Source organism: Mesocricetus auratus, unplaced genomic scaffold, assembly GCF_017639785.1.
Source record: "Mesocricetus auratus isolate SY011 unplaced genomic scaffold, BCM_Maur_2.0 Super-Scaffold_100007, whole genome shotgun sequence".
Taxonomy (NCBI): Eukaryota; Metazoa; Chordata; class Mammalia; order Rodentia; family Cricetidae; genus Mesocricetus; species Mesocricetus auratus.
Window position 1 is genome coordinate 98,605,800 of NW_024429191.1, and position 8,826 is coordinate 98,614,625.

An 8,826-nucleotide genomic window follows, 5' to 3' on the forward strand; every position below is an offset into this window, starting at 1 on the left:
GACAGCCTCCAAAGCCACAGAGAAACCCTGTCTCGAAAAACCAAAAAAAAAAAAAAAAAAAAGAAAAAAACCAAAAACTAAGATGTTGCCGGGCGGTGGTGGCGCACGCCTTTAGTCCCAGCACTCGGGAGGCAGAGGCAGGCGGATCTCTGTGAGTTCGAGGCTGGGCTGCACTGATAGCCTCCAAAACAATACAGAGAAACCCTGTCTCGAAAAACCAAAACAAAAAAACAAAAAACAAAAAAACAAAAAAAACAAAAAAAAACCAACAACAAGATGTTTGTTCTATGCATTATTGCTGAGTTCACAAGCACTTCAGACAACCATGAGAGAAATACATGAACCATATCACCAACAAGTCACCAATAAGATGATATATCTTTTTCCTTCCAGAAGACTGAGTGATAGCTCCATTATATTGGGAGTTTTATTCTTGAAATTCATGTCAAATTCTTGAGAAATGAATACTAATAAAAAACGTAGTCTTTGCCAGGTGTTGGTGGTGCATGACTTTAATCTCAGCACTGTGAGGGAGAGACAGGTGGATCTCTGTGAGTTCGAGACCAGCATTGTCTACAAGAGCTAGTTCCAGGACAACCTCCAAAGCCACAGAGAAACTCTGTTTTGAACCCCCCCCAAAAAAAAGAAAAGAAAAACTAAGCCTAGTCTTCATGGTAAGTTGAATACCCAGCGATAATAGAGCTAGGAAGAATGCCTTTATGAGTACCATGGTGACCCAGCACATCTTCCTCTGTGGGAAGGTGAAAAACACTTGCAGCATTCAGTGTTCTCTACTTGAACAGGACTGGTATAATGAATCTCTCTGTGTTAGTAGAAAGTGGGTTTATTAGAATGTCTCACAGGCTGTGGCCCAGCTAGTCCAACAATGATTGTCTACCAATGGAAAGTTGAATAGTCCAGTAGTTGTTTAGTTAATGAGTATTGATGTCTCAGCTGGTCTTCAGCATACATGAGTATTTCAAAGAAGTGGGCTCTAAAGCTATTAAAAGAATAAACTCAGTAGCCAGAGCTAGGTAAAGCAGGCAAAGAGAGAGAGTTCTCCTTCTTCAATATCCCTTATACATATACACTGCCGCTAAAAAGTGTGACCCAGATTACAGATGGATTTTTTCTCATGATTTTTTTAATTAATTAATTAATTAATTTGGAGACAGCATTTATCTGTGTAGCCCTACATCACATTCTGTAGACCAGGCAGGCCTCAAATCAGGAAATCCAATTGCTTCTGCTTCCCGTGGGCTGGGATTAAAGATGAACACCAACATCAAACAGTTAAAGGTGGATTTTATCACCTTCGAATATCTAGATTAAAGATATGTGTTCCCATTTAAAACCTTTAATAAGACAATGCCTGCCAGGTGGTGGTGGCACATGCCCTTAACCCCAGCACTTGAGAAGCAGAAGCAGGTGAATCTCTTTGAGTAAAAATGCTAACCTGGTCTACAAAGCAAGTTCCAGGACTGGGTCCACATCTAATGAGAAACCCTGTCTTGAAAAACATAAAAAATATACCACAAACAAACAAACAAACAAAAAGCCCCACCTCGTTGAATTTTAGGTAATTCCAGAGGTAGTCAGTTTGACTACCTAGAATAGCCATCACAACAACCAAGACAGAAAAAATGAGTAAGATTTCTTACCTCAGGTGACAAGGAGACCATGGGTGTAATTTCCAAAGCAATTCTTTTCCTAAACAAGGAAAGCATGGGGATTTTACTTAGGGAGTCCAGCAATGTTACTGTGGAGTTCTCCCTATTTCAAAGCATAGTCAGTCAACAAATCTACTTCTGAACATGATCACTATGTAAAAGCAGAAATACTTACAAACATTTTTATCTCAGGGTTCACCAAAACAAAAGGAACTGTATTGAAGGGTCACAGAATTAGGAAGGTGGAGAACCACTGATCTAGAGGCTACCAAGTATGACCATATCGTACTGGAGGAAGCTAGCAGTCTCTTTCACACTTGGAAAAACTGAATCCAACATATGTTCAACTATGTTCATAGCAGCATTATTTGTAATAGGCAGAACCTGGAAGCAGCTTAGATACGCCTCAACTGAAGAATGGATAAAGAAAATGTGGTACATTTACACTCAGTGGGGAAAAAAAATGGAATCTTGAAATTTGCAGGCAAATGGATGGAATTAGAATAAACCATCCTGAATGAGGTAACCCAGTAACAAAAAGACAAACATGGTATTATTGTGCCAGGTTTACAGAATCCCAGAGACTAACCCAAGGAGTCAACACTCTGATGCAATAGCAAAAGGTTTCATTTATTGCTCATCTAGAGAGCTGGATCTCTTTCCATGGTGGAGGAAATGCCCATCAGCCTAAGAAAGACGCCTTTAAAGGGGCAGGGGCAGACCATGAGGTTGAAGGCCATAAATTTTAGTTTCCATGGTTACTTAAGATCATACAAAGTACTGAGGCAAGCAGTAACTACATATTTTAAGCAAGATACATTTGAGCAAGATAAGACAGGGCATGGGTTTTCAGTGTTACCGGGGTCATAGGGTTTGTCAGGCATTCCCTGGGTGGGTGTTGGGGACTGCTAGAACCTTGAACAAAATGGAGTCTGTCAGCCATTTCTTGGCCTTCTGCCTACGTAACTGCGAGCACACATGCCCTTGAGACAAAGGAAAAGGTTAACCATAAAAGTTAAATTTACACAGGGCAGCCCACCCGCCTAGCCAGGGGGAAGTAACCCTTATAGAGCAATTGTCTTTGTTAACAAAAGGTTAAAGTGTTCCTTTGAATACTTCCTACCCCTCCCTAATTCCTGCACCTGACTTACGCTGACAAGCATTTGTGGAATGCTACTGATGACTGATGGAAAATTATAGCTTTGTCTTTACCTTATTTGGTGTATATTTGAGTTGAGACTTGATTGGCATGCTTGTACCACCCCCTGAGGTTCTTCCTCTATAAGTTCCAGCTCGCCCCAAAAATAAACGCTCTTGATCAGCGAACGTTGTCTTCAGCCTGCTTCCTTTAACCTCTTGAAGTTTACTTTTAAGATCGGATCTGCTTGTGAAGACCCACCAAATTAGTAGCGACCCTCATCACCTCATCCCCGAGGGTCGGGGATCCCCTCCGGGGGTCGCAACTGGCACCCGATGTGGGGCACGAGTTACAGACCACCGATCGGATGGCAGATGTGCGACGAGTCCGGAGCCCACTCATAAGGCGTCAGGTAAGCCCCATCCGGGTGGCGCAGAGTAGGGTCAGTCTAATAACCTAGGTTAACACCGCCGTCCCATTCGTCCCGAGAAAATGGGGACTAATATAGTCCTTCACTGACACACAGGGTCAAGTCCAAGGCTAGCCATGCCTGCACTATCTGAATCCTCGAAACTGCTAAAAATACATTATTTGCACGAGAGTCAGAGATGGAGCACCCTCTGACATGAAGTTAAGTTGAGAATAGCTCACCAGGTATGGAAAAATCAAACACATAATTAACATGAGAACAATACCTTTCAGTCTTGTGGGTGGGCTCCATTCTAACCTTATCTCTTAAAGCTCATGCCAGACAGAAGAACCTGCCTCTGCTTCCTTTCCTGTTCTCAGCCAACATCTTTAATGCATTTAATTCACTATCATCTATCTCTATCTTTCACTCTCATTGTTTCAATGTAAAGATGCTACGTGTGATATAAAAAGTAATAATCTTGTATCCAACTTGTAAGAAGAGTGACAGATGTCAGCGTTTACATATGTTTCTATATTTCTCCTTGTTTATACTAACATGCACAAGTATCAATAGGAGAGACTCGCAGGGCTTCCTGGTCAGCAATCTGCTTGATATCATAAACTTCACACCTGCACAAGTTAATATAGATGGAACCACCCGACACCTTTTAGTTGGTACAATCTATCCTACACTATGAACATATGTAAGTGATGTATCCATCCTCTCAGTGGTGAATCTTTGGGTTATCTCTGCTTTTACTACTTCAAAAGACGCTGTGTTAAGCATCTTTGTATGGGTTATCTTTATCTATTTTTTCCTTTGGATTGCTGTAATCTGCAATATTTTTAAAGGATTTATTTACCATTTTTATTTCATATGTGTGAGTAATTTGTCTACATGTATTTATGCAAACCACAGGTGTACAATGACTGTAGAAGTCAGAAGAGGGTAACAGGTCTGAAACTGGAGTTATAGATAGTTATAAGGCCCCATATGGGTACTAGACACTGAACTCAGGTTCTTTGCAAGAGCAGCAAATGCTCTTAACCACTGAGCCGTCTCTCCAGTCCCCTGAAATCCTTAATATGCATAATTCCTCTAACCCCCATATATCTCAATAACAGTAGCTAATAAATACTAAGCATTTATTTATTTACAACTTTTAATCATCTCATTTAATCTTCACAGAAAATTCCAGGTACATCTTATGGCATTTGTGTTACACAAGATGTGACAGTGTGGTTAACAGAATGTGTTTTCTATCCTCGTGGGCTTTGTAGGGAGGTAGCTATTGTAAATATGTCTACAGGAACCCCTTGAGCTGGTAGTGAATAGTATAAGGGGTATTCTGAGGGCAGAGACGTGACTTTAGAGGCCAGAGACTGGAAGAAGATTCATGTTGGGGAAGTCTTATGCTAATAAAGCACTGTCTGGCCAATAGGAATCTAGATAGGTGGGGCTAGGAGTCCAGGAGGATTCTGGGTAGGAGAAACACAAGAGAGTCAACATGTAACCGCCATGGGGGTAGGAGCCCAGAACTATTCTCCGGTAAGAGACATACTTAGATTAACAATTATGGGGTAATTACTTAAAGCAGAGCTAGCCAGTAAGAGACAAGCAAGGCCAACAGCTTCATAATGAATATAGCCTCCTGTGTGTTTATTTGGGACTGATGCGGCTCTGGAACCAGGCTGGTGGGAAGGCTCCACTCAAGGAAAGCTTCTCTTAACAAAATGGTGTCAGGAGTGGGATCATGAATTTCCACGCAGCATGACAAAAGCTTTAAAGGAATTTTAGAAACAGAAGAACGGAGAGAAGCACAGATGTTGGTAGCAGCATTTTTCTCAGGTGTGCTCTGTTTTGCTAGCCACAAGCCGAGATTCACGCGGCTCGCTTACTGGAGTCTTCCTGACTCGGCATAAAAAGAAAAAGAAAAAAAAAAACCAACAAGGTTCTTTTAAGAGACTCTGCTAACGATTGAAAGGTGTGTACATACAGCTGGAAGTGGCAGCTTTTGCTGGAGGTCAGCATGGACTGAGGCGGTAAGCTGGAGTCATGCTTATGCCCGCCATCTTGAAGGAAAAACTGGCAGTTTAAAACAGTCACGGTTTTACAAATAAGACACGTGGCCAGAAAAACATAAAGATTTACAGTAAAGTCAGACTGGATGAAGAAAAACCTCTAAAGGTTTACAGTGTGTTTAAAAATATACGTGAGATTGAGAGAGAAAATGAAATGGCAAAGTGGTAAATAAATACAAAAGCCGGCGTTGTGGTGGCACACGCCGGTAGGAATTGCTCCAGAGGCAGAGGCAGGCAGATTTCCAAAGAGAAACCCTGTCTCAGAGAAAAATAAATAAAAGTAAAAGAAATAAAGTAATAATAATAATTGATAAATAAGCCACGTAAAGATGGAAAATACACAGAGAGTCTGGATACTGTACGCTATTGTGTTTTTCAGTTTTTTGCTTGCTCAGGAAGGAACTGATACTAAAGTACACTTGCTTATAAATGCTGCTAAATTAATACAACTTATATCTTTTGAAAATACCTTGACTTCAAAATTTAAGCATAAGGATATGTTACTCGGAAAAGGAGTTTTTATTTATGTTTCTACAGAAAATGAAAAGCTGAAGATTTCTTCCAGGCTTCTGTGGTTGCACGAACCAAGACCCCCGGAAGCAGTGGACCAGGTGTTCCAACAATTGAGACAGCTAAGATGATGCAGCTTTACAGACCACGAAAATAAGGACTTATACAGGTTTCTGAGTTTTGTCATGATCCCCATGGTATGAACAGCGCCCCCTTCCAGCAGGAAGCAGTTTGGAATGAGCGACGTCCCAATTCCCATCTTGTTTATAAATCTTTGTTTTCATCTAAATGGGATTGTTTATAATTGGCTAGTGATCATAGCCAATCTTTTTAATGGTAAAAAGGGGAATTATGTTATGGGTATTGTTTTTCATTTATTGATACAAATTCAAAGTCAATTTTGTGATGCTTATATTTCTCCTCTTGATTAAGTATTGTGCTTATACTGATCTTTTACAACGTAATGCATAATTGAATACAGACTATAGATAGTTACTTATAATAGAATTTCTAGTTACATAAGTTAGGTATTCTAGATATACAGAAATATATTTGAGATGGACAGTCTTCAAACCTCTCAAAGACCTTCAGAACATGGCATTTAAAATGGTTTAGGGTTTGTCTTGGCAATGAGAAATGTCTGCTCCTGGCAGCACCAATTACGTCTGAGAGGAAGATGGGCATCGAAGAAACTCGTTATAAAGTTTGCTTTCAACATGGCAAGATTAGCCATTTGGGCAAGAAACTGCTCTTGCCTAGATTGTTTGACTGTTGTTGTATCATCTGGACATGCAGGACCCACAGGAAAGTGACTACTGAACTCAGTCTTACAGGGTTCCTGCTTGATGAAGAGTCTATGAGACTTTCTGCAGGACAAAGAAAAATGAATGATAGTCTGTCAATGCAGATGGACAGTTTAAAATTTCCTGCTTTGCTGAGAAGTGTTCCAGACACATTGTGGCCTATGGGCTGAAGATGGATGCCCCAACGTTACAGAGGAACTTCGGGTGACTGTCCAGGCAGTAAGATATCTCTGTCAATCCTAGTGTTTATATATTATCCTTCTGTGGTCTTTGATGGAGTTGAAGACAGATAGTTATAGTTTTCCTTAGTTATGATAAAAGATAAGTTACATATAGAACTTTGAACTCACAAGGATGGTATGGATGATATTTTCTTTAAATCTTGCTAATATTTTGTAACTATGTTCTTATTTGATAACTGTTCTGTTATATACAATTTGACTGTGTTAAAGTTAAGACCTTTCTTTTTGTTTAAACAGAAAAGAGGAGATGTTGGGGAAGTCTTATGCTAATAAAGCACTGTCTGGCCAATAGGAATCTAGATAGGTGGGGCTAGGAGTCCAGGAGGATTCTGGGTAGGAGAAACACAAGAGAGTCAACATGTAACCGCCATGGGGGTAGGAGCCCAGAACTATTCTCCGGTAAGAGACATACTTAGATTAACAATTATGGGGTAATTACTTAAAGCAGAGCTAGCCAGTAAGAGACAAGCAAGGCCAACAGCTTCATAATGAATATAGCCTCCTGTGTGTTTATTTGGGACTGATGCGGCTCTGGAACCAGGCTGGTGGGAAGGCTCCACTCAAGGAAAGCTTCTCTTAACAAAAGATTCAGAAGTCTTTGGAACAGCCAGAAAGAGAAGTTGTTTTATTGTTTTCTGGGAAGTCAGTAGAAAGACTATGCGGAGTCCAGTATGGTCAATAACATGAGGGGCCGTGTGAGACAGAGTTTTGTTTCCCATTAGCTTTCCAGTTAAGTCCAAAGTCCCCAGGCTGACAGTCAAGAAGTTTGATGCCTACTATTACTCTAGAGCAGTGTTCTCAACCTTCCTAAAGCCTTTAATACAGTTCCTCATGTTGTGGTGACCCCCAACCATAACATTATTTTCATTGCTGCTTCATTGCTGTAATTTTGCTACTGTTATGAATTGTATTGTAAATCTCAATATGCAAACCCTGTGAAAGAGTCATTCAACCCACAAATGTGACCCATAGGTTGAAAAATGCTATCTAGAGCATAAAAACACACCTTCCTAAACAAAACATGGCTGTAACACACAAGATGGCCCATTGATTTGGGGGTATCTCCCTCCCATCAGTCCTACCTGGACTCCACTGCCTTCCATTTTCAAGGGCACAAAATATGGTCCTGGGCTTCTGACCATCAACTGCTCAATCACATCAAGGAGCTGGGACACCTGCCTGTTCCCGCTGCTCCTTGTCTGCCTTGTTGCTGAAAGTACAGTACCGATCTCCAACGTTTTGAAGCAATGCCTTGAGAGAGCTCTTGCTGTCAATGTAGTCCTTCAGCGAGTCTTCACCCAGTTCATCTTCCCGAGTGAAGACCACAATCATGTGACTGTAGGCTTTAGTGCCAAACTCACCCTGGATGTCCTCAGTGGTCTCCCTGTCCTCCTCTGTATAGTGGCCAATGGGTGTGACCAGCAGCAGCACATGGAGACCATCAGCCGAGAGCTTCAAACACTGCTGCAGGTTCAGCAGCCTGGCCTCTGCACAGGACTGTGAGGAGAATAAATCTGGGGTGTCAATGACAATGACCTGCTTCTCTCTCAGGAACACAGTTTTGCTCTGACACTGTTTGGTTACTGTGTGGTCACTGAACTTGGAATCGAACATGGCTTTACCCAGAATGGTGTTTCCTGTGGCACTTTTGCCTGCACCGCATTTCCCTAATAGGAGGAGCCACAGTGTGGATGTTTCCTGGCTCTGTTTGAAAGTGTCCTTCTGGTCCTGGCTTATGCTGTTGAGATGAGCAATACATCAGTGCTCCACCCACAAGTGGAGAGAAGACAGCAGGAAAGCTGTCCTCCCTGTCCCCCAAGAATTTAAACTACTGGGCTGGGAAGCAACTCTGCTATACAGTGTTGCTTCACCAGTATGAAAGTCTCTGAGCTCAATGGGAGGACATGCTTGCAATCATTCGCCAGCTAACCTAGCCTACAATAGGGATTGGACCAAGGGCTTCATGCTTT

The 8,826-nt window shown here is 41.5% G+C and overlaps 1 pseudogene; it reads right to left on the minus strand.

The window, feature by feature from the left end:
- Positions 1 to 7,804: 7,804 nt before the first annotated feature.
- On the minus strand, positions 7,805 to 8,602 carry LOC121141232 (annotated as a pseudogene).
- Positions 8,603 to 8,826: the final 224 nt, after the last annotated feature.